Raw genomic sequence first — 26749 nt, forward strand, 5'->3', positions numbered from 1 at the left:
GTTCTGAAGTGTACTCTTATATATACAGTAGTTAATTTTTTTTTCTCTAGTACTTTGTACTGTTCATTTAAATAATTTTTTATGATTTGTTTTAATGCAATACTTATTTGAGATTATACCTTTCAATGTTTATCATTCTCGATCCTTATTTGTATTATAAAAATGTCAAGTATTACTATATTTTTATTTTATATTCTTTGGAACTAATAAAAATATTATTAAAAAAAAAAAAAAACAATTCAGATATCATCATTCACCCCGCTGATAAAGGCGGGGGTATTGTAATATTAAACAAGGCTTATTACATTAATGAAGCATTAGGTCAGTTGGCTGATACCTCTTGCTATAAGAAACTTTCCTTTGATCCAACTGGGATCTATAAGCGTGAAATTGATGCTATCATTCAACTCGGGCTTAACAATAATTGGTTGGATGAAACTACGGTTAAATTTTTGATTCAAGATCATCCTGTAATTCCCCTTTTTTATACACTTCCATAAATGCACAAATCTTCTGTTGCACCACCGGGGAGACCAATAATCTCCTCCCAAGGTTCTCCCACAGTTCTGTGATTTCCATTTACAATCTGTAGTTCAGCAAACACCTTATTAATTAAGACACTACTGATTTTTTGCTCAAATTAAAACAATTTGAGCACCCACCAAGTGGTTGCTTATTGGTATCTATGGATGTTTCAAGCCTTTACACAAATATAGAGCATAGTAAGGGTCTTGAAGCGGTGAGGTGGGCGATCACTGGCAACGCATGTTATAATGGGCCTCCTGTTGACTATTTAATATTGTTGATGGATGTCATTTTGCATAAAAATAATTTTTTATTTAACAATACTTTTTATTTTCAACTCAAAGGGACGGCCATGGGGTCAAATATGGCCCCAGCTTACGCCAATCTTTACATGCATTTCTTTGAGACCGCACATTTCACCAGTGACCTTATTTTTTCCAAATATATTGCATGTTATTTTCGGTTTATAGATGATCTTTTTTTGATTTGGACGGGTAGTTCAGCAGAATTAGAAACATTTATAGGTGAACTTAATTTAAAGGAACCTCTTATAAAGTTTACACACAAATGGAGCCCAAATAACATCGAGTTCCGTGATGTCCTGGTCTCAATTTCGGATCAAAAATTAAAGACAACAATCTTCAGAAAGCCAACCGATAAAAATACCATCCTAAGTGCCAGAAGTTTCCATCCCCCAGCCCTCAAGTTGGGACTTCCATACTCGCAGCTGTTGAGGGTGGTAAGGATTACCTCTAATGGAGATTATCTTCCGAGGGCTCTTAAAGATATGGGACTTAACTTCTTACAGAGAGGATATGATAGCCATGAAGTCAACACGGCTATTGACAAGTGTTTGGATCTCAGATGAGAGGAACTGTTGTCTAATAATCCCAAAAAAGAAGTGGAAGATAGGATGTTGTTCCCTATTACCTACTCGATGTCCTCGGGCCTCATTCGTAAAGCCGTATTAAAACATTGGCACATCCTACAGACTGATCCTACCATTGGAAGTGATTGCGTTCTTCCTCCGTTGTTTTGCTATAAGCGAAGTCGTAACCTAAAAGAATGGCTCACTTACTCTGACATTAGCCCAGGGGTCGGCATTAACTCCAATTGGTTGTCACTACAGATTGGGGCATTCAAATGTGCCGAATGTGTAAATTGTCGCTATCTATTGGTCGGCGATAAATTTTGCCATCCAGATACGGGTAGAACTTTCAGTCTGAAGCATCGAATGACATGTGAGTCAAAATACATCGTATATGTGGTCTTGTGCCCCTGCAACAAATTGTATGTGGGCAAAACCATTCGTATGCTTAAGGAGAGGATTGGTATGCATAGAGGTTCCATAAAAAAAGCCATATCTAAAACTGACACCAGCACACCACCTGTGGCCAAACACTTTATCTCTTGTGGACACACAATTAAGGATTTTTGCTTTATGCCTATAGACCATGTGCCTCCATTATGTAGAGGGGGCGACAGACATCGGTTACTGTTACAGAGAGAATGCGAGTGGATTTACAAATTAAACTCGTTTGGCTCCGTGTGGCCTTAATGAGGAATTATTATTTACTCCGTTCATTTGATGATTCTTTCTTTCTCCAAGTGTTCGTTTTTTACACGGTTATCTTTTCTTACACCATGTCCAATTATTCTGTTATTCATATAGATATGGCTTTACGTATGCAGTATTGGCTATTTAAAATTAGCTGTACAATCTTATTCCATGTATGCATATGTGTATGTCTTGTGCTATTGCATGTATATTTGTAGTGTGTGTTTCTTACATGTTTTATGGTGTTCAATTCATGAGATTCGTTGTGTAATAGTCACTTTGTCCTATATATTTGCTATCTTCATTAACTGTGATCATCAGATCTTTGATGAGATGGATAATTATCTTTGTTGATAACTAATGTGATTTGTTTATATATTATATATTGTTCTTGTTGCTGGATTTATTGATTTCTAATGTTTAACTGCATGCCAATACCCGTTCCTGTTTATGTGTGTGCCGTTGCCTTGGTCACCCGGGTGCCGCCCCCTCGAGTGTGCCTGACCACTCCCCACATTACTGCTTTCTGTCTGTCCGGAAGTGTAGTAGTGGCGTTCCCGTCGCGTCACTTCCGGTACAGCGGAACGAGCAGAGTGACTTCCGGGAACTGTGGTGAGTTGACGGGTTCCGCTTGGGCACTGGTTTCCGGTGTTGGAGTTTGGCGGCGACGCACATGTGAACAGGTGAGTGTAATACTTACTAATTATTTGCATTATATTAAGCCTTATCATATTGAGCTCTAATAAGGCTGACCCTTGACAAAGGCTAGATGTGCCGAAACGGCCCGTTGGGATGTCCGGTTCTTACTTACAGTGATGGATGAATACTTCACAAAATATTTATTGAAGTTGGCTCTATGATGGCTTCTTTCACATATTGTTTTTCAGATGCTATATTAAAGATGTTTGGTTAAAATTACAGGATTTGGTGGTGTGCTGGTTCTTCAGGCTTTACCTTTTTGGGAAATCTGGAGTATTGCTGCTATATATATATATATATATATATATAATATAACACTGTCCCATAGCGAAGGACAAGGTCACTCTCCGAAGTCAAATTCTAAAAAATTGCTTTATTTGGGCAACATATTGCCACAGTCACTTTGAGTAAGATATGTTTCGGTCTTTAAAGGGCCTTCATCATGACAATAATTTCCAATACAGTGCTAATGGTAGACACACGGTAATACAAACAACATTATCTGTGAATAGAAAACAAACCCAAAAATATACATAAGTCTCTCAGGCTTCACAACCCACAAAACATACGACTATACATATGGATACATTTTTTACACAAAAAATTTTTTTGTAAACCATAGATACATTTTTAGACATAGATACTTTTTTATAAATACTTTTACAAAATTACTTTTACATAGATGCATTATTAGGTACCAATGCATCTGCTATTTAGTGTACAAACTTAATAGAAAGAGAACAGCCTCATTGGGTTACATATAATTAGAAAAGTCACTGCCAATAGGAAAAGAAATCAAACGCAACCACCAGGTGAAAAAAGCTGCAAAGGCTCTCAAGTAAAAACTACAGAACCAAAGTGTCATTAGATAGAAGCAAATTCACCCACTATCAACAGATCTAGGTGAAATAATATATGCATATACACAGGGCCGGCAAAAGAAATATTGGGGCACGGTAAATTCATGATTTTGGGGCCCCCTATACCCTCTCCTAGCCCGTCATGCACACATACCCCTCTTCCCCAGTCCATCACACCATTTTTGTCGCATTTCCCTTCTTCCCCAGACCCAGTGTGTCACATGTCCCCCTCTTCCCCAGCCCCTGTCACATGTCCCCCTCTTCCCCAGCCCCTCCCCCTCTTCCCCAGCTCCTGTTTCTGTCATATGTCCCCCTCTTCCCTAGCCCCAGACCCTGTCACATCTCCCCCCGCCCCCATGTCTGTCACATTTCCCCTCTTCCTCAGCCCGTCACATCTCCCCTAGTCCCCGTGTCTGTCACATCTCCCCCAGCCACCGTGTATGATACATTTCCCCTCTTCCTCAGCCCATCACATCTCCCCCCTTCTGCTGCGCTTGCCTGTATTTTTCAGTCTTCTCTCTTCTCTGGTGGCTTACACCTGGCGGCTCCTCAGTCTGAATCAGTGGCGCGACGTCATGACATCACGCATGCTGGTCCGGCCTCCCTCCCTATTTGCCGGGACAGTTGGGAGGATCTAGCTGCAAATCATTGTGCTGGGTACCCTGCTTTCACAGCAGGTAGGTCTGCAGAGGCAAGGGGGACACATGAACTGGGCTCCTGAAATTCCTGAGGGTTTGGGGCCCCATAGAAGCTCGGGTCCCAGTACAAGAGTCCCCTTTGTACCCCCTTGTCGCCGTGCCTGCATATACAATAACGATGAACGTTCCGGTCTAAATAATGAACCAAGAAAAGGATACCAACCAGGTGCTGCTGCTTAATATTAACATCCATATAGAGTGACAAGTAACAACAAGCTGAATCCAGAAATGTGCATATTTAACTGTACAATAAGAATTAATAAAATACGGGATCACCGATTGTAGCATAGTGCCCCCTGACTCTGTATAGCTCCAAAGTAATTACAGAAGGGAAAAAATATATATGTGTGTGTGTGTGTGAGAACTTCCCACCAAGTTGTCATGTTAAGGCCAGCGCACAACCGGCAACACCCACTTAAATAACAAGTGTTGCATCCCAGTATTGGCCGCAACACTTGTTATTTAAATCCAGCTGGACAGGAACTACGCCATCACAAGTGGCTATATTCCACTAGACCCAGCTGACCTCTATGCGCTGCAAGGCTGCAGTGTCATAGCGGTGTAGCGGCTTGCATTCCAGCATACCCACGTTAAGGCACTGATTGCATGTCAGCTCGAATCACGCAATCAGAAATAAGGCATATGCACGCAGCGATTGCTTGAGGATGGAACCCACAAGCTAAGCTCCAATAGCAAAAGGAGTTACTACAGCACTGTTGTGTATATCTAGAAGTGGTAGTAAAGCCTGAGATATGCTCCTGTGATCTAAATAAAAACAAAAATAAACCTATATAAATATGTAGAAGTGTATATAAATATATATATATATATATATATACACCCTTATACCAAATTGACCCAATAGAAAAAGGAGGTATAGGAAGTAGTAATAGAGAGTACATTATTAACAATATAGTGAGTGCTGTAGATGAATCGTATCAGTGTGTAGACAAGCATACTACATGAAAATTAAACATAGACGACTATATGGAGAGAAAAGGCAAAAGAAATGGAACCATGTTAATGCTAAAAATAATCCAATAATACAATAATGAGAATTAAATATAAATAAAACCAACCAAAGTAAACCCCAAACCTCTATCAACAAAAGAGTCTAATATCAGTAGAAAAAACTAAACAACCCACTGTATGCACCCACATGAAGTAATAGGAAAACCTCGACAAGAACACCAAAAATAGAAACAAATCCTACCACCACTTAATCAATAAAATAGAAAAAAGTTAAACCAGGTGATAGGAATAACAGACATTGAGGATAAAAGTGAAAAAGATGTAACACCTCCTAGTACAAAAAGTGACTACTAGCCAACAATTAGACCATAGTCAAAGATGAGAGAAGAACACCAGTATAAGCACAACACCCTGCTTGCCACCAGAAGATGTTGAGTAACATTCAAAAATAGGACTCCCTCATGTTTAAAGAAATACATTTAACAGATTGTATTGGTTTAAACCCTTAGGGGCTACAATGTCCAATTGATGGATCCAGTAACTTTCACGCTGTTTCAATGTTTGGAGTCTATCACCTCCAAATCTTGGAGAGGGGGAATCCAATCGATTAATTTACACTTCAAACTTGCTATTTGGTGTCTTTTATCCAAAAAGTGCCGTGCTATGGGCTTGTCTGTAGACCCTGTCTGTATTAAGGGCTGACCAAATTGAGGCCCGATGGTTCGTCATACGGTCTCGGAACTTCCGTGATGTTAATCCCACATAGTATAATCCTTAGGGACAAAAGTTAAGATATAAATCAAATGGTCTAATGCATAATGTAGATGGTAACAAATTTTGATTTTTCTACTGGTGTGGGAATGTGGGTCCCACTAACATAGATGTACATATTGTGCAATTATTACATGAAAAGCTACCAGATTTAGAGACCATGATGTCAATAATGGTGCTTTTGCTGGCGGGATAGACAGTGGGCCTCATTAACAACTGTTAAAATTAGGTCCCCTCCTGAAGGCCATCATAGGGGGGCCCATATCCTTAAATGGTAATAGCTTGTCACTTGATACAATAGGCCAGAACTTCTTGAGAGCCAACTGAGTAATAGATGCTCGATTGTTGTATTTGGTGACAAATATCTGGCGTTGCTGTTTAACGGGACAGATTGTGGTTTCACTAGGGGTTGCTGTAAAAATCTTCTGTGCTTTACTAAGACACTGCTGGAGAGTAGTCATCCTATACCCCCTCTGAACAAAGTTGTAGGTTCCTAGAAGCATGGTCACTGTTGATCCTCATGACCCTTAGATATTGAGAGATATTGAGTGATTTTCCTTCAATGCTAGTGTGTGATAGCTGGTGGGCATGAGAGCCAGATTCCTGTCAGTTGGTTTTTGATAGAGTGACATTTTCAGCTGTCCATTTGCTTTTGTTATGGCCACATCCAAGAAGTTAATGGATCTGTCATCTACTGTATCTGATGTGTAAATTTGATAGGACTTGGTAGTAGATTTAATGCATCGACCATTGCAGTGAAAGAGCTTTTCGTGCCCTTCCAAAGGATGAAAATGTCATCTATAAGCCTGCGGGAAAAAAATTTGGGGACCATAGTGCTGTAAAATGAATTGTCTAATTTCTCGTCTTGTATAAGTTAGCATATGATGGGGCAAGATTGAACCCCATTGCAGTCCCTGAGACTTGTATATAGTGTGTATCTTTATAGAAAAAAATATTATTATATTATACCAATGTCACAAGATCAATCAAATATTCAGTCTGTGTATGAACACCTTGTCAGTTCAATAAAAAATGTCGACTTGTCTCTAGGCCTCCTTCATGTTGTATAACAGTATATAAGGAATTTACATCCATTGTTCCGAGATACACATCATTACTTGCAGGAACAATGTTCTTCAACTGAGAAAATCACCAGTATCAAGAATGAAGCTGGGGCTCTTATGAACAAAAGGCTGTAGTACATGATCTAAAAAAATTGCTAAGGATTGTAACACAGAACCTTGGGAGGCAATAATCAGCCTACCTGGTGGATGATCGAGAGATTTATGTATTTTGGGTAGCGTATAAAGGATTGGGCATTTGGGTTTTTCCACTATCAGAAAATTAAATTCATCATTATCGTGCCATCCAGGTTGTAATCCTTGAGTGAGAACCTGATCCACCTTCATTTTAATTTTGTTGATGGGGTTAGACTGTAGCTTCTTATATTTCGGAAGAGTCAGATAATTGCCTTAAATTCTCAAAATCATATTTTTCCCAATCCTGCACCACTATGGCCCCACCCTTATCAGCTGTGCAAATGACTATATTAAGATTATCTCGAAGTGCACACAATGCTTTCCTCTCCTCAATTGAAAGATTGTCATAGAGTTTGGGCCCTTTGGTAGTGGAAATTTCGTTGTTAACCAGTCTAAGGTACGTCTTTAAACTTGCATTGTTAGAATTGGGATCGACATTAGATTTACTCTTAAATGGCTTACTATCAGGGGTGTTGGTTTTGTCTTTTAATCTCAGACTCCTACCAAATTTGTATATATCAACTGTATCTTCAAAATCTTTGTGTTTTAAATGTAGGAACAAAAAAGGGCCCTTTAGCTAGTAATTTGATATCTGGTTCACTCAGCGGAGTGCTAGATAAATTCAACACATTATCTACATCCGCATTCTGCGTCCCATCCATTTTAAATCTGAGTGATCTTTGTGGCACCCCCCCGGTGATGTAATAAGTTGGTGTGAGTGCAAGATTTGTGGGAAAAATAAATATATATATATATATATTCCATAGACAGAAAACCTTACAGTTTCACATGTCCCATTAAGGCTTCTTAGACATGATCTGAAATTTCATAAAACCCACTGAATTTGCGCCCTTCAAACTACAAAAAAAAAGCAATGAAATTACGATCATTAAGGCTAACGCCTTAATGGACATGTTCCTTGCGCAATACAGATATGGTAAGCCATCACACCTTGTGGTTAACTGCAGATTCAGCACTCTCACAGAATGAGATTGCTGTCACTCACAAAATGGTGGAGCTGTAAATTCACAGAATTGTGTGCTTATTGGAATACACATATGCAGTCTATGCAACTGAGGTCTGAGCAGTTATGTGGCACACACATCCCACTGAGTGCTAATGATACTGGATCAGAACCTCTATACACACCTGCCTATACCTCCTAATATCCTGCCTATACCTTCTAAGGATGACGCTAATTTGCATACGCAGTCAGACCGTGAATAAAGACTTAGACGTGGAATCTGTGGTTCCAAAGCACAAGTGTTATTCAGGTAAAAGTTCAGACAGTTACACGCAATTGATCCATACACAATTTAGGTGCAAAAGGAAATAATACAGACCCAAGTACAGTATACATACGCAGCGCTTCTGGACACGGAGATAGGCTTCAGCAAGAGACCCCTAGTCATACAGCATTCAGCATGAAGACTAAAAACTAGCATTCGGGCACACATATTTATACCCCCCCAGAATAAACAGGACAATAAGGAAGTTTGTTGCTGATGTCATTGGTTTCCAGGGGAGAAGCATCTGTTACAGCACATTTAACAGGCTGGTTCAAATAGACTCTCCCTGCCTCTAACAGCTGGGGATCTTTCTTTTCACAACTCCCTGTAACATCCTAACAGTTGTTCATGAAATATACATTTTGTTGCTTGTAGGCTCTGCGATCCATAACTCGGGAATGCATGATGCGACCTCCCCACCGATAACACCGGAATACTGTAAAAAGAATACGCATCAGTACAAAACCAAACATGACTTGTTTAGCAAGTATAATACCTTAGTTATCAAATACCTTTATTTCTCAGCATTTAAACTAACTGAACCTACTTAAATCATACACTTTAAAGCTAATTGAATCTTATGTGTGAATATGTAATGTGTGGGTATTCAGGGTTTGATATAAGGATGCTAGTTAACTTGGGACAGATGCGTGTGCATAAAGCTAATAATACAGCGGTTTCATACAAAGTCCTATGCATTCGCTAATATGCGACTAGTTAAAAGCGCAATTGTGAGTATTAATGTGTGTATGAGAAATGATGAAAGATGCAATCGCATGTTGCTAATAGTAATATCGCCACATGTACTAAAGGGTGAATTTATCTAAAATGGTGCTTAGGCGGCCATTTGCAAAATGGCATCTTGCGATCTCATTTCCAAAATGGAGTCTTGCAGCCATTCGCAAAATGGCGTCACTGCGATTAAATTTTAAACTGAACTTGTTTCAGCCAATTATTCAGCTTCGACAGTGCCCGCAATCTTCTCATTCGATCACCACAACAATCTCACTGGATTCCAACATCCTTCTCACTTCATACATTTATCTCATTTAGAATACACGTTCAGCTCCCTTAATTTTAAAAATATACTCTTTCTGTGCATGTACACTTTCTCCCCCATATGCCTCCATGCTGCTATATATTTCCCAATCCCTACTGCTGTGTGGTCTCCCAACTGTGCTAGTCTGTGTTCCCTCATCCGCACCTATCTGACTTTCCCCAGCCACACCGTCCTGCATCCGTGCCTTCCCCACAGCAATGCTGCTGTCTTTCCTTCATCTGTGGCACTCTTTCTTCTTCCATCTGCACCACTCTGTCCCCGTTAACCGTGCAACTCTGTGTCCTCCCCTCACCACTCTGTCTTCCTCCCCATCCACACCAATCTGTCTTCCCCAATCCCTACTGTTGTGTGTTCTCCCATTTGTGCTAGTCTGTATTCCCTCATCTGCACCAATCAATCTTTACCCATCTGCACTGCTCTGTCTTCCCATGTTCATGTCACTGTCTAACCTCTATCCACGTCGCTGTCCACCCAAATCTTGCCACTTTGTTTCCCCCCTATCTGCAACAGTTTTTCAACCATCTGCATCACTTTGGATACCTCCCTCTGTACTGCTTAATCTTCACTTTTGTACATGCCTTTCTGTCTCACCAATCCACGCCACTCTGTCTCCTCCCCCCATCCACACCACTATTATCGCACCTTCACAGCTCTATTTTCTGCTTAGACCTCAGTTGCAAAGACTGCATGTGTGTATTCCAATGAGCACACAATTCTGTGAATTAGCAGTGCCACCATTTTGTGAGTGACAGCAATCTCAATCTGTGAGAGTGCTGAATCTGCAGTTAACCACAGGGTGTGGTGGCATACCATATCTGTTTTGTGTAAGGAACACGTCCATTAAGGCATCAGCCTTAATCGTAATTTCATAGCTTTTTTAGTTTGAGTGGCACAAATTTGTGAAATTTCAGATCATGTCTAAGAAGCTTCAATGGGACATGTGAAACCATAAGGTTTTTTGTCTATGGAATTTCATTGCTTTTTTATAATTTAATAACCATCAGGGTTTTGACGAGCAAACCAGGCCACCTGCAAGGAAGAAGGACAACAAATAGGTACACTAACATAGGTGGAGGAGCAGACAGCACACAGGAGGTGTTCTAAGGGTATAGAGGGAGAGACTGCCATGGGGGCAGGCTGCAGGTGTGTGGGGCAGTGGTAGCATCCGGGGTGTGCAGCAGGGGTTCCGGACTATAGCTACACAGTAATTAGTTAGACAATGTCTATATAGAAACCTGATGTTAGACAGTTAATAGTTAGACAAGGATAAAAGTTTGACACAGACAAAAGTCAGACACACTAAAGTTAGACATGAAAATGATTGACAGGTACAAAAGGTCGACAGGGTCAAAAGTTCGATATGAAAATGATTGACACAAAAATGGTCAACTTTTTTTTGTAGGGTTAGGTTTAGTGTTAGGGTTAGCCACTTACTGGAGGGTTAGGCACTTACCCCCCATGGTTAGAGTTAGGCACTTACCCAGATGTTTAGGGTTAGGCACTATGGGGAGGGTTAGGGTGAAGATCAGGGCTAAAAATAAAATGAAAAAAATTTGTTGACCATTTTTGTGTCGACCATTTTCATGCCGAACTTTTGACCTTGTCAAACTTTTTACATGTCTAACTTTAGTATACCTGACTTTTGTCTGTGTCGAACTTTTATCCTTGTCTATCTATTAACTGTCTAACATCTGGTGTCTATCTAGACATTGTCTAACTAATTACTGTCTATCTCCTATACCACACCCGTGGAGCAGTGGCAGCAACAGGGCCGTGCCCAGAAGCATCAGCAGGTGACAGAGGGACTCACTGGTGCTGGGCATGCACCTGAGAAAATCAAATCAATAAGACACAGATGCATGGACACATCAGTGAGATCCATCCATGCATTGTTTTAAAAAATGAATGTGTATTATAAAAAAAATGACGTGCCCCCACAGCACAACCAGCATTGAGCTTTGGAACCCCAGTGCTGGTTGTGTTAAACATGGGACAAATGATATAGGGGTTCCCTGTATAAAGCACAACCAACTCCAGGCTAATCAGAGCCAGTCCTGGATACCACAGTACAGGGGCCAAACAACATATGGGTTCCCAAACCCTGAATTTTACTGTAGAGAAATCCAGAGGGGGGGGTCATGGTGTTTAAGGGGCTACACCTCAAAAGTTATTGGATGTACGGAGCTGAAGTTTGGCATGGGCTGGTAGAACTGTCGCTCGGTGCTGCAAGCCAAATTTCAGGGAAAAAACATAAAAAATGAGGACTTGGGAGTAAACTAAATTTCCAAATGTCAGTTTTTTCTGACACTCAATTAGGACCACTTTTCTGCTGTTGTCTATGGGGGATTTTTGGGAAGGCATAACTCAGGGTAGGGGGTGAATTTAGACTTGGGGTTTGTTTTATTAGATAGCTATTGTTCAACGGTAGGTGCTTTTGGGGTTTAGGTAATTGAGAAAGTTACTGTTTTTAAATTATTACCTCACAAATCCTCCATTATAGAGATAGGAAATTTCGACTTGATGTGTAGTGTCATGGCTGCCGACACTTGAGACTCCTGGAAGGAGTCAGGCCTACTGGGCACTATAAACTGAGGTGGTTTTAGGCATGACCTTTTCATGAAATCTCAGTAGCACTGAATAAAAGTAAATAGAATTTATTCACAGGCAAGAATAATATGGCAACGTTTCACATAAAGTCTCAACAACACAAAAGTTCAGGTATGCATTAATTAATATAGGAGTAAACCCCTGTAAGAAATAAAGTCCTTGATACACAGTGAACTAATGTGGGAGGGAACCCCGAGTCCAATATGAGGCTTAGACCTCAGGATGGCACTGAAGACATTTACTAGGGTTGAGCCATGTAGTGTGTTGAAAATCCGGAACAGGGTTGAGCCCTGTGATGTAATGAAGATCCGGAACAGGGTTGAGCCCTAAGACATAGTGAAAATCTGGAACAGGGTTGATCCCTGTGATGTACTAAAAGTCGGAGCAGGGTTGAGCCCTGTGATGCACAGAAGGTCCGGAGCAGGGTTGAGCCCTGCGATGTACTGAAGGTCCGGAGCAGGGTTGAGCCCTGCAATGTACTGAAGGTCCAGAGCAGGGTTGAGCCCTGCGATGTACTGAAGGTCTGGAGCAGGGTTGAGCCCAGCGACGTTATGAAGATCCAGAGCGGGGTTGAGCCCCGCGATGTACTGAAGGTCCGATGACGATGAACTGTAATGGTGCAGTTGACAACTGTAGCAGAGGTAACTCCAATGTCCAGGGAAGTAGATGACAACAGGCAGAGCAAATAATGCAGCAGAAGATGGAACCACAGCAAAAGAGCAGAATAGCAATAAGTAGGCAATGGCAATGCTGAGCTCTGTAGTGCGGCTGGTAACTTGTATCAGAATTTAACCGGAATATGAGCAGAGATGTAGCAAAGTCCACAGCAAACCACAGGCACAGCAGGGATCTGGCAGGAGTCCAAGAAAGACCTGAAAATAATGTTGCACAGACACTGAGACACAGTTAGTAACAGGCTTTATATTAGAGGTCTGTGATCCATAGGAAGTTCAGAACATGTGACCCAAATAGAATCAGGTTTGACATAATAAGCAATTTAGAAATCCCACAACCTGACAACACCTTTGAGACTGATGATCACTTTATCTCTCTATCCCCTGCATGTGGAGAATGCCAGCAACTAGGATAGATCTTCCAACGACCACAATGGAAATTTGGCAAGTGTAGTTTATCTTTATGTACTGAAATAGTCACAGTCCTGACACGCAGCCTCAGTAGGAGCGTCCATCAGATGTACTTCCTGTGGCTTCACTAGGGTGCACCAAGATGGCAGGTCAGTGCAGGCGGTAGCAGCAGTGGGCTCGGGGGGGGGCAGCAGGCATTAGCTGCAACCGGGACCTGGGGGTGTTAGCGGCAGTGCAGGCAGAATGACCCTTGGGGAGGTAGCAGCAGACAGATGCAGGTTCAGATCTGATCAGTGAGAACCGTCTATGCTTCTGTGATTACAAAAAACCCTGTGTAAAAAAAAAAATTGCCTTGGCCCCCAAAGGACAACCAGCACAGGGCATTGGAGACCCAGTACTGGTTGTGCTAAATACAGGGGACAAACAATGTAGATGTCCCCCGTATTGAGCACAACCTGCACCTGGGTTTTCAGAACCAGACCTACGGGGGACAAATGACGTAGGGGTCCCCGTATTCAGTGCAACCAGCATTGGGCTCTGATTGTGTATCTGATTTGTTTTCTTGTGACCGCATTAACAGTCTCAACAGGTAGCATCTCCCATTATATATATTCAGGGTGCTCAGTCTAGGACCCATTTCCCATATATTCCATTTAGTGTGCTTCTTTGGTTTAGAGCATAGAGTCTGGCATTGTGAATTCACACTTGTATTAGGTACATTATAGGTAAGTCCTACAATACTGTAGTGCAGCTTTGGGTTGATTTTTGGGGTCGGGGGTCCCCTGGATTGCTTTGGTTGGTCTGCTTCAGGGCAACGCAATATAACACATTTCCCTTTTTTGCAATTTTAACACTTTTACTATTTGTTTATTATATATGTAATTTCACCTCTCTACTCTATACATGCAGCTGTAGCTGCTCTTATCTATCTTACTTTTCACTTCACCTTTCTTATTAGAGCGATGCCATGGGGTGGCTCAGTTGAGCTGGTTTCGGGGTGTCCTGCCACCTGGATTTGAACCCCTGTATGTTAGGGACCTACCCTACAGAGGTTACCTGTATATGGTGGGTAGGCCCATAACCTTGGCCATGATTATGCTAAAAACCTCTATTAATTGCAAAATTTTATTGCAAAATGTGTGTGTGTGTGTGTGTGTGTGTGTGTGTGTGTGTGTGTGTGTGTGTGTATATATATATGGTGAGTGCTGGGTTTTCTGATTTTATTTATTTAAGCAATGTGGTCACAGGCCACTTGCACCCCAGTCCTGGGAATGGCGAGTGCCGGTCTGCACCCCAAATCTGGGAGTGGCGAGTGCAGTGGATTTCTGACTTACATATATATATATATATATATATATATATACATATATATATATATAACGACAGGCTCAATCCACGGCACTCAATCATCTGGGGTGCCCTTGGTATGTGACCACACCATCTACGTAAAAAATATCATACAAACTCGGCACTCACATGCTTTTCAAACTGCAACTCCTTTGAACATAGGGAATGTTGGTTCCAAAATATTGCAATAATTTGTTAAGCTGGCCACCGCTTCACGGTCATTCCCATCTAGCCAGTCCCTACACTGATTCTCAGATAAATGAACTTGATCTGCCATCTTGGGCTCAGGCTTGCATACATTTTAAACATGAAACTGGGTCCTGCCTTAAAGAGACAGGACCGCACCCAGGGCTATCAGTTAATAGGCACCTGGAAAAAGAAAAAAGTTTGTCGTACATTTGAAAAACAGGGTGCTTATTAACTGATAGCCCTGGGTGCGGTCCTGTCTCTTTAAGGCAGGACCCAGTTTCATGTTTAAAATGTATGCAAGCTTGAGCCCAAGATGGCAGATCAAGTTCATTTATCTGAGAATCAGTGTAGGGACTGGCTAGATGGGAATGACCGTGAAGCGGTGGCCAGCTTAACAAATTATTGCAATATTTTGGAACCAACATTCCCTATGTTCAAAGGAGTTGCAGTTTGAAAAGCATGTGAGTGCCGAGTTTGTATGATATTTTTTATATATAAATATATATATATATATATATATATATATATATACACGAGGGTTGTTCAAAAAGTAATGCCTAAATGCTCACAACTCAAATTTTATTATAGATACAGATAAGAAAATTTGCAGTGAAGTACTTTGAAGTCTTAGTAACAGAATGACTCTACTCAAAAAATTCACCATCTGCCCTCAAACATTTTCTACACCTCTCAAACCAAGCTGTGAATCCACTTTGGAAAAATTCCAGTGGTTGGTGTTTGACCCAGGACCATATGACATTTTTAACAACCTCTATGTCTTCAAAATGTTGACCACGGAGACAGTATTAGAGAGGGCCAAACAGATGAAAGTCAGAAGGGGCCAAATCAGGACTGTATGGTGGATGTGGCATTATTGCTCACCCCATTCTGGCAATGGCTGCAGATGTTGCCATCGAAGTGTGAGGTCTGGCGTTGTCATGGCGTAAGATGACATTTGACAGTGGAATTGTTGACCTTTTTTTGCGGATGGCTTCTTTCAGCTTCTTAAGTGTAGTAATGTATCGATCACTGTTGATTGATTGGTTTGGTTCCAAGTAATCGATGAGAATAACACCTCGGCAATCTCAGAAAAATGTGGCCATGACTTTGTTTACGGATCGCTGTGATTTAAACTTTTTTGGCCTAGGTGAACTTGGGTGTTTCCATTGCTTTGATTGGGCCTTTGTTTCTGGGTCATAAAGGAATACCCAGGTCTCATCTCCTGTAATGACATTTTCCAAAAGTGGCTCAGGGTTGGCTTCTAAATTGGTCAAAAGGTCATTGCACACTTCCACCCTCTGGGCCTTATGATCCCTGGTGAATTGCTTTGGAACCCATTTAGCACACACTTTTACGATATCCCAAATCATTGATTAGTGTTGTTACAGTGCCATGGCTACATTCAAGTTCATCACTGACATCTCTGATGGTCACATGACGGTCTTTCTGAAACATGGCATCGACTTTGTGTTGGTTCTCTGCTGTCACTGCAGTTGATGGTCTGCCACCATAAAGTTTGCCGCACACGGACGATTCTCCCAATTGAAAACACTTCATCCACCTTCTGATATTGCTATAGTCAGTTGTACGCTCACCATACACTTTCTCAGTCTTCTGTGGATTTCTGTAGCACTGTAGCCTTCTTTTTCCAGAAATTCAATGATGGCTTTTTGTTTCATCTTGGATTCCATGGTATTTCTTGGACTACCTAAACAAAAATACATATATATCTAGCAGACATATTAAACTACAAACTGACAAAGTTTCAAATAAATATTGCATATTATTTCAGAGTTATGAGCATTTAGGCATTACTTTTGAACAACCCTCGTGTTTATATACTACCGTTCAAAAGTTTGGGGTCTCCCAGACAATGTGTGTTACATGAATACTGACTTTTATTTATCAAATGAGTTGCAAAATGATTAGAACATATAGTCAAGACATTGGCAAGGGTTTAGAAATAATGATTTTTATTTTAAATAATAATTTTGTCCTTCAAACTTTGCTTTCATCAAAGAATGCTCTTTTTGCAGCAATTACAGCATTGCAGACCTTTGGCATTCTAGCTGTTCATTTGTTTAGGTAATCTGAAGAAATTTCACCCCACGCTTCCTGAAGCAGCTCCCACAAGCTGGATTGGCTTGATGGGCACTTCTTGCATACCATACGGTCAAGCCGCTCCCACAACAGCTCAATGGGGTTGAGATCTGGTGACTTCGCTGGCCACTCCATTACAGACAAAATACCAGCTGCCTGCTTCTTCCCTAAATAGTTCTTGCATAATTTGGAGATGTGCTTTGGGTCATTGTCCTGTTAGAGGTGGAAATTGGCTCCAATCAAGTGCTGTCCACAGGGTATGGCATGGCTTTGCAAAATGGAGTGATAGCCTTCCTTATTCAAAATCCCTTTTACCCTGTACAAATCTCCCACTTTATCAGCACCAAAGCACCCCCAGATCATCACATTACCTCCACCATGCTTGACAGATGGCATCAGGCACTCTTTCAGCATCTTTTCACTTGTTCTGCATCTCAAAAATGTTCTTCTGTGTGATCCAAACACCTCAAACTTCGATTCGTCTGTCCATAACACTTTTTTCCAATCTTCCTCTGTCCAATGTCTGTGTTATTTTGCCCATGTTAATCTTTTCCTTTTATTGGCCAGTCTCAGATATGGCTTTTTCTTGGCCAATCTGCCTAGAAGGCCAGCATCCCGGAGTCGCCTCTTCACTGTAGATGTTGACACTGGCGTTTTGCGGGTACCATATACCCGCAAAACGCCAGTTGAGGACTTGTGAGGCATCTATTTCTCAAACTAGAGACTCTAATGTACTTGTCTTCTTGCACAGCTGTGCACTGGGGCCTCCCACTTCTTTTTCTACTCTGGTTAGAGCCTGTTTGTGCTGTTCTCTGAAGGGAGTAGTACACTCCGTCCAGTTTCTTGGCAATTTCTTGCATGGAATAGCCTTCAATTCTAAGAACAAGAATAGACTGTCGAGTTTCACATGAAAGTTCTCTTTCTCTGGCCATTTGGAGAGTATAATCGAACCCACAAATGTGATGCCCCAGATACTCAACTAGCTCAAAGGAAGACCATTTTTATAGCTTCTCTAACGAGCAAACCTGTTTTCAGCTGTGCTAACAAGGGTTTTCAAGGGTTTTCTAATCATCCATTAGTCTTCTAACGTGCTTAGCAAACACAATGTACCATTAGAACACTGAGTGATGGTAGCTGGAAATGAACCTCTATACACCTATGCAGATATTCCTTTAAAAACCAGACATTTTCAGCTAGTATAGTCATTTACCACATTTTAGAGTGTATTTCTGATTAATTTAATGTTATTTTCATTGCAAAAAACAGTGATTTTCTTTAAAAAATAAGGACATTTCGAAGTGACCCCAAACTTTTGAATGGTAGTGTATAATTAGTAATTGGAGTATTTTTGTGTCTGCAATAACAGTCTCAAAGGGTAGCACCACCCATTATATATATTCAGGGTGTGCAGTCTAGGACCCCTTTCCCATATAGTCCGTTTAATGAGGCATGTAAGTTAATAATATTACAATAATAATAATAGCAAAGTTATTCCTTAGCTAGGATTTTATGCACTCAAAAGAGCTAAATAAGTAAATAACAACCTTAGTAAGGGTGGACAGGCTCATCACATACCTACAAATTGTGGTGTTACAAACCTGGGCTGACTCTCGGATACAGGATCCTGGACGAGCTGGTCATGACGATGGCACACTTTGGTCAGTTACCAATCTTACTGCCACCACGAAAGGGAATAACTGGCCCTTATTGTGTTCTAAACAAATTATTAATATTTCACCTTCAACTACACACAGGTATGTAACAGACCTCACAGGTTCAATAAGAAGCATGGAGAATAATCTACATTAAATGTGTTTAATCCGAAAAATGTTTCCAAGGTTGATGGGTCTATTTACTAAGCCTTGGATGGAGATAAAGGGCCGGATGTACTAAGCATTATATCCGCGATGCGGTACATCCTGTCTGTCTTCGGGTACATACCACGGTAGATTACCGTGATATCTACCTAGAATATCATAAAGGACAGATCTCCCGATGAGAGCTGTTTGCAATGGCTCCAGACAGAGGAACTTCTGGATTTAACACTCAGAAGTGCCTCTGGCATCCTTCTGCACATGCGCAGAAGTCCACAGGGGTAATGGGAGGGATCCGATTAGATCCTTCCCAAGGGGGACCATTCCAATAAGTCCATAAGCTTCTTTTTTGAATAAACTGTTTTTATTATGGGAAAAGCAGAATATAACAGTTTCACAAACAGGTGACGGAGTGAAGACCTCTTATAACTTGTCACATACATCGAAATATGGGCTAGTAGCCAAAAGGCTGGGTCGGTGGATGAAGGGGCGTTCAGTATTGTCTTGGATGTATTATTTACATCTTTCCAGAAGTCAGCTAAAAGAGGGCATTCCCACCAAACAAGGAGTAAGGTACCTATGGCAGTTAGGCAATGCCAGCATTTATTGGAGATGGAGGGATACATAGCATGAAGACGTGAGGGATGTCTATACCAGCGCATTAATACCTTTATATTGTGTTTCTTTAACCTGTATGCAAATAGAGCTAAAGTGCACTTTAAGAAATATATTTTCCCAATCTTGCTCAGAAAGTGTCAAACTTAAGTCCTTCTCCCAAGCCAAAGTGTACGCCGGAGTGGAAGCAGATTGGGTGTTTTGTAATAGTTTGTAAAGTGTAGATATAACTTGAGATGAGTTTTGGAGAGAAACACAGAGTAATTCAAAAGGTGACAGGTAATCTTAACCTATTAGATCAGAGTAGGAAATGCCAAACCTGTAAGAATTTCCAAAAATCGGAATCCAATTTATTTTGAATCTCAGAAAACTGTTTGACACTGGAGGATGACACCAGCTGACTGACCATGAAAAGACCCATTACAGTCCATTTGGAGAAAAGGGAGGGGGTTAGGCCTGGAGGGAAATCAGGATATGCTAGAAAAGATGTCAAGGGACCAAATTCAGAGGAAGTGGAAGGGAGACATTGTAAGATTTTCCAGGAATAGTGTGTGGGAGTAATTGTCAGGTGGTAGTGAGGAATCTTAGGAAGTGAAGGAAGCCATGGAAATATCTGTGTTGTTGCATACAGATACACTTAATCGCAACCCATTGTTTAATGTCCCTATTCCTGGTCCAATCAAGGAGCCTGCCCAAAGGAATAGAGTGGTAATATATTTTGATGTCCGGAAGTTGTAAACCTCTAGAATTTGGGGCATGATATTACGAGGGTTGTTCAAAAAGTAATGCCTAAATGCTCACAACTCAAATTTTATTATAGATACAGATTTGAAAATTTGTAACAGAATGACTCTACTCAAAAAATTCACCATCTGCCCTCAAACATTTTCTCCACCTCTCAACCAAAGCTGTGAATCCACTTTGGAAAAATTCCAGTGGTTGGCGTTTGACCCATGAACATATGGCATTTTTAACAACCTCTATGTCTTCAAAATGTTGACCACGGAGACAGTATTTGAGAGGGCCAAACAGATGAAAGTCAGAAGGGGCCAAATCAGGACTGTATGGTGGATGTGGCATTATTGCCCACCCCATTTTGGCAATGGCCGCAGATGTTGCCATCGAAGTGTGAGGTCGGGCATTAATTGTTGACCTTTTTTTGCGGATGGCTTCTTTCAGCTTCTTAAGTGTAATAATGTTGTAATAATAACTGTTGATTGATTGGTTTGGTTCCAAGTAATCGATGAGAATAACACCTTGGCAATCCCAGAAGAATGTGACCATGACTTTGTTTACGGATTGCGGTGATTTAAACTTTTTTGGCCTAGGTGAACTTGGGTGTTTCCATTGCTTTGATTGGGCCTTTGTTTCTGGGTCAGAAAGGAATACCTAAACAAAAATACATATATAGTTAGCAGACTGTGTATTCACAATGCGTGCAAACATACACACAATTACATATAAAGGTTCCCTAACATTAAAGTGTTATATTCAAGGTTTATTCGGTATTATTAATGTTGTGAAATAAATGTAATTTGACATCAAAGGTTTATTACATGGTAAGCCGACAGTGTTTGGTGTTGTTCTGATCCACTGTGTCTTTGCAGATTTCCGGTACCATCGTTGAGGAGATATCAACATGCGTCTGTGAATTATGAACTATAGAGACTTAGGCATTAAAATGTACTCTGTAATGCAGCCAGATTAGATTTATTATGCAGCGGGAAAGTGGACACAATGAGCTGTTGGAGGCTGGATTGTGATCTTTTGAACTGACCTATGAACTGTACTGTAACAGAAGAACCAGGAAGAAGAACCAATGGAATCATGCCAACTTGTTCCATTGTATTGCTTATCTCTGTAAGAGTATATATCTCTGAAATCAGATCTCAGTCTTCTTGCTTTGCTGTTGATGGAGGTTTCTTCTTGATGCTTTGATCTGGATCCAGAGCGCTTGCGTATGTAACAACTGTACCTTGGGTCTGTTTGATTTATTTGTGCTAATTGTATTTAGATCACAGCGTGTAACTATCCATTTTTATATTGAATAATAACTTTTTGTGCTTTGGAACCACAATCAAAGTCTGAAAGTGTTTATTTCTGTGTGCGACTATTAATAACGCTATTTAGCATCATCTAGGGTTTAGAGGTTATAGGCAGGATTGTATAGAGGTTTTAAATAGGTATCCATACAAGCATCTACGACTCCCAAGCCGCCACAAGTAGCTTCCACGATACCACCAATCATCTACGGCTCTCAAGCAGCGACAAGTAGCTTCCATGCTACCAACAATCATCTACGGTTCCCAAACCGCCAATAGTAGTTTCCACACTACCACCATTCACCTCACGGCTATCCGCCACACCAAGTAGCCTACGCTACCACCATTCTCGTCATGGCTAATCAGCTGCATCAAGGAGCCTATACTACCACCATCTACTTTACGACTTCCTGGTCGCTCTCAGCAACGCCCGGCTTACTAACCTATTCTCAGTCACTCCAGTATTCTCTTCATGCATAGGAACTTCATTAGACATAGTCTCCTCCAAAGGGCAACTGAGTTGAATAAAGCTAGTCCTAACCCCAGCCCGGGAACACAATCAAAAGTAACCACATCCGTGACAGTCTACTTCTTCTACCCTAGCTCTATTGCCACTACATACTTGACATCTTTGATATGTGGTACTAATGTGTAGGTGCCCTCCCAGGCAGTATGTAGCTTGTTCTGCTGCATAAAGATCAGAACAAGGACCTTCAGCCCATGTCAAATGTGCACTCTCATGCTTCGGTCATTCCTGGAGTTTCTGTTTGGCCTGTGCAACTTTCAGGTTCCTGTGCGCCATGCCCATTAGTGACTGCAATACCTCTCAAAACTTCACCAAGTAGTATATCAATGTCATTTCAGGTGGATCAATTTTCCTACCCCCCTTCTTTAATCAAATCTATGGGGCTGCACTCCCTGCACCAGTGAAGGAGTTCAAAGGGTGAGAATCCAGTGGGTTCCTGTGATACCTCACTGTAGGCAAAGAGTAGTTGTGGCATGATACTCTCCCAGTCTCTTCCCTGGGACTCCAAACAAGTCCTAAGCATTGGTTTGCAGTAGTGGGGTACAGACTTTCTGTAGTACTCAGCAGTATCTAAAAAATACATGACCTGTTTTTTGATTTTGGAGTAGGCCATGGAGCACTAGCCTCCACCTTGTCTGGGTCAGAAGGTACCTGCTCTTACCTCACTTTTCGAGTAATGCACCTCATTCCTGCCATGTTGACAGTTCTGGGCCTCCAGCTCATCTGACATTGTCTTAATCATTGCTGTCTCAGGTTGGGAGTACCTCCTATCTTCACTCTGCCCTGGCCCTATCTCCCTACACAGTACCTGGGAGTAATCATTGTAAATCTCTAGTTCCCTGGGACCTGCAGCAGGAGAGAGAGGGGGTCTTTTACAACCTCATTACCATTCATTAGAGACAAAGTACACTATGTAGACAAAACTGATTGGACACTGACAGCAAATAGAGGAACAAGATGATATTGATGTCAGTACTTTGTAGGTCACCAAGTGCAGTGATTACAGCAGACACCCTTCTTGGCAAACTGTCCACAAGTCCCTGAACAACTGCAGGCGGTATGTTTTGCCATTCTGCTTAAATTACAGTGACCAACTGTGACACTGAAGAAGGTTGAATCGGCCTAGAACACACCCGTTGCTCTAATTCATCTTAGAGGTTCTCAGTGGGGTTAAGATCTGCACTCTGAGCTGGCTAGTGCATCCGGGTTACCAAATTTTCTGTATACCAGTCCAGTGTGGCCCTGGAAACATGACAGCTGGCATTGTCATCCTGATAAAAACATTTGTTGTTTCAGTAGAACTGCTACAATGTAGGGAGGACAATGTTATAGCAAACATCTCTATACTTCTCAGAACTTCAAACCAGCTGAAACAGCCACACAACTCAGCACAACATCTTGCTTGCATGGGGGTGTCCAAACACTTTTTTCAACACAGTGTATATTATATGTATAAGTAGGCATATTCAAAATTTAGTTTAACCCCTAAGGGATTACAATATTTTAATATATATGTATATAAATATATATATATATATATATATATATCCAAATGGAATGAAAGCACTACTCCTTAACTCTGATTTCTCTTGCAATGTTCCTTTAATATTCACCACCCAGTATAAAACACCACTGCTGTATATATTTCAGCCATCAAGGTAAACAAAGACAGTTCTGTCAACTTCGGTCCAAAAAGGGCTGTTCAAGGCTTCCAACAACATGTCACCAACATCACAGCATGGCTCAGAGATATGGCTCCAGATATGAGCCATGCTGTGATGTTGGTGACATGTTGTTGGAAGTCTTGAACGGCCATTTTTGATCCAAAGTCGACAGACAAGAATGAGAATTATGATGAATACATGAACTATCTTTGTTTACCTTGATGGCTGAAATGTATACAGCAGTGGTGTTTTATACTGGGTGGCGAATATTAGAGGAATATTGCAGGATAAATCAGAGTTAAGGAGTAGTGCTTTCATTCCATTTGGATATATTGATAGGAGTACTATGTATTGGTACTCCAATTGAAGTGCACCCCTGTGATGATGAAGAAAGTATTTCCACTTGTTTCCTGTCAATTTTGATCACCTCACAGCTCACAATATTGATTTTTTTCATCTAGTTAAAGGGCCAAAAGGTTGCATCCAGCTTTCTGGCTCAAAACTGATTGATATAATTATTAATAGAGTTGAGGACTGTGCAAAGATGATGGTTGGGATACCCTTGAGGATTGAAGAACTGATAGTTGTTAGTTGGTGCAAAATTGCTAATAAATTAATTAAAAAACAATTCATTGGTGCAGCCCCTGGCTGTAACATTGATTATAAATTAATTAAAAACAATTCATTGGGTGCAGCTCCAGGCTGAATAATTAGTAAAAAGAAATTCATTGGGGCAGCCCCTGGCTGTAAAATTGATAATAATTTAATAAAAAACCAATTCATTTGGTGCAGCCCCTGGCTGAATAATTAATAAAAATAAATTTCATTGGTGCAGCCTCTGGATGTAAAATTGATAATAAATTAATTTAAAAACAAATCATTGGTTCCTTAACCAACCATAACATTAATTTAAAATGTCAGGCAGCAAAGCCCCAAACAGCACATAATGGAAAGGAAAAAGGTGCAAGATGGAATAGTCCTTGAGCCCTCCCATCCACACATGATATAAATGAAACAGGACATCCACAGTTTAACAAACCAATAATTTCAGCAACAAGGACTGCCAATTGTGGCTGAAATGATTGGTTTGTTTGGACCACCATAAAACAAGCTGCCAATGTGCATTGGACATGGATCCCATACAAAAATTGGATTTACATTACAAGTTGTCATCATCGTCCTCGTCCTCATCACCCCCATCATTGTCCACTTCCTCTCCTTCACTTAATATTAATTTGTCTCCGCTGGAATCCACCATAGGTGCCTCTGTAATTTTTTGATGTAATTGTTGGTAGAGGTCTTCCTCGTGGAATATGTAATTCATTTTAATGAACATCATCTTTTCCACATTTTGAGGAAGTAACCTCCTATGCCGATCACTGACAAGGTTGCCAGCTGCACTGAAAACTCTTTCGGAGTACACACTGGAGGGTGGGCACCTTAAGTAATACAAAGCCAGTTTGTATATGGGACTCCAAATTGCCTCTTTTTCCTTCCAGTACTGAAAGGGACAGTCTGACATGTTTATTAGGATGTTATCTCTGAAATAGTCCTCCACCATTCTGTGAATGGAGACCGTATCACACTCACGGTAGAAGACATGTCACTAGTAGGCAGTTCTCTCAGGCCCGACCAGATGTCATTTTTTTGGTGAACGATCTGCATGACCAGCAGGCATTCTGTAAGTAAAATTTAGTTTTTTATGGCAGCAGCAGAAACTGAAGGAGGAGATGATGGCATTTCACATGCGGCTGCTGCTGACAATAATTTTAGCAACAGCTATTTGCACAGTATTAGTGTTGGGTCTGTTGGAAAAAAACTCACAAGGTAGGTCTTAAACCTAGGATCCAGAATGGTCTCCAAAATATATTTTTCAGATTTCAATAGATTGACGACTCTTGGATCCTGGTGAAGTGAATCAAGGGCTTGATCCACCAGTCTGACATACTTTGCGCAATCACTCCATTTCACCTTCTCCTTCAGTTTCTCCAGCTGTTTTTGCAAAAGTCTGATGAGTGGAATGACCTGACTCAAGCTGGCAGTGTCAGAACTAACTTCACGTGTGGCAAGTTAAAAGTTTTTGAGAAACTTACACGGAAATTATTCTCCAATGCGCTTGAGTAAGGTGCATTCCCCCTCCACGGCCTAGGTCATAGGCCAATGTATAGCTCTGGATCGCCTTTTGCTGTTGCTCCATCCGCTGAAGCATACAGAGGGTAGAATTCCACCGAGTTACTACCTCTTGCTTCAGCTGATGGCAGGGAAAATTTAACAGTACCTGCTGGTCATGCAATCTTCGACAAGCAGTCGCCGAATGTCTAAAATGTCCAGATATTTTGCTGGCCACCGAGATCATCTCATGCACGACCCTGTCAGTTTTTGAAAATCGTTGCACCACCAAATTAGTTGTGCGAATAAAACATGGGACGTGTTGAAATTCACCCACATGTAATGCTCTCGCAATATTGGTGGCATTGTCCGAAATCACAAATCCCGAGAAGAGTTCATGTGGGGCAAGCCATTTAGCAATTATTTCCCTGAGCTTTTCCTTGAGGTTCTCAGCGGTATACCTCTTAGTGAAACCAGTTATACAAACAGTAGCCTGCATCTGTATCTGCTGTCTTTTGGTATATGTTGCTGCTGCTGTTGCTGTTGTAGGCAATACACTGACCCAGTGGGCTGTCACAGTCATGTAATCCTTAGTTTGCCCTGTCCAACTTGTCCACATATCAGTGGTCAAGTGGACAGTAGGTACAATGGCATTTCTGAGGACATTAATAAGGTTTTTTTATTGTTCTTGTACATTCTTGGAATTGCTGTTCTAGCTAAGTGGAATCTAGAAGGGATCTGGTAGCGAGGACACAATTTGTTGAAACTGTTGAAAACCCACTGCAGTAATGGCGGATACTGGACGCACATCTAATACCAGCATAGCTGTTATGGTTTCAGTAATCTGCTGTGCAAATGGGTGATTTCTGTCATACTTGTTTGCCCTTGCAATTGATTATTTAACAGTTAATTGTTTTTAGGAGGATACGTTAGAAGTAGTTTTCCTCATGGATCCCTTCT

This window comes from Taudactylus pleione, unplaced genomic scaffold (assembly GCF_031769625.1).
Source record: "Taudactylus pleione unplaced genomic scaffold, aTauple2 ptg000258l, whole genome shotgun sequence".
Lineage (NCBI taxonomy): Eukaryota > Metazoa > Chordata > Amphibia > Anura > Myobatrachidae > Taudactylus > Taudactylus pleione.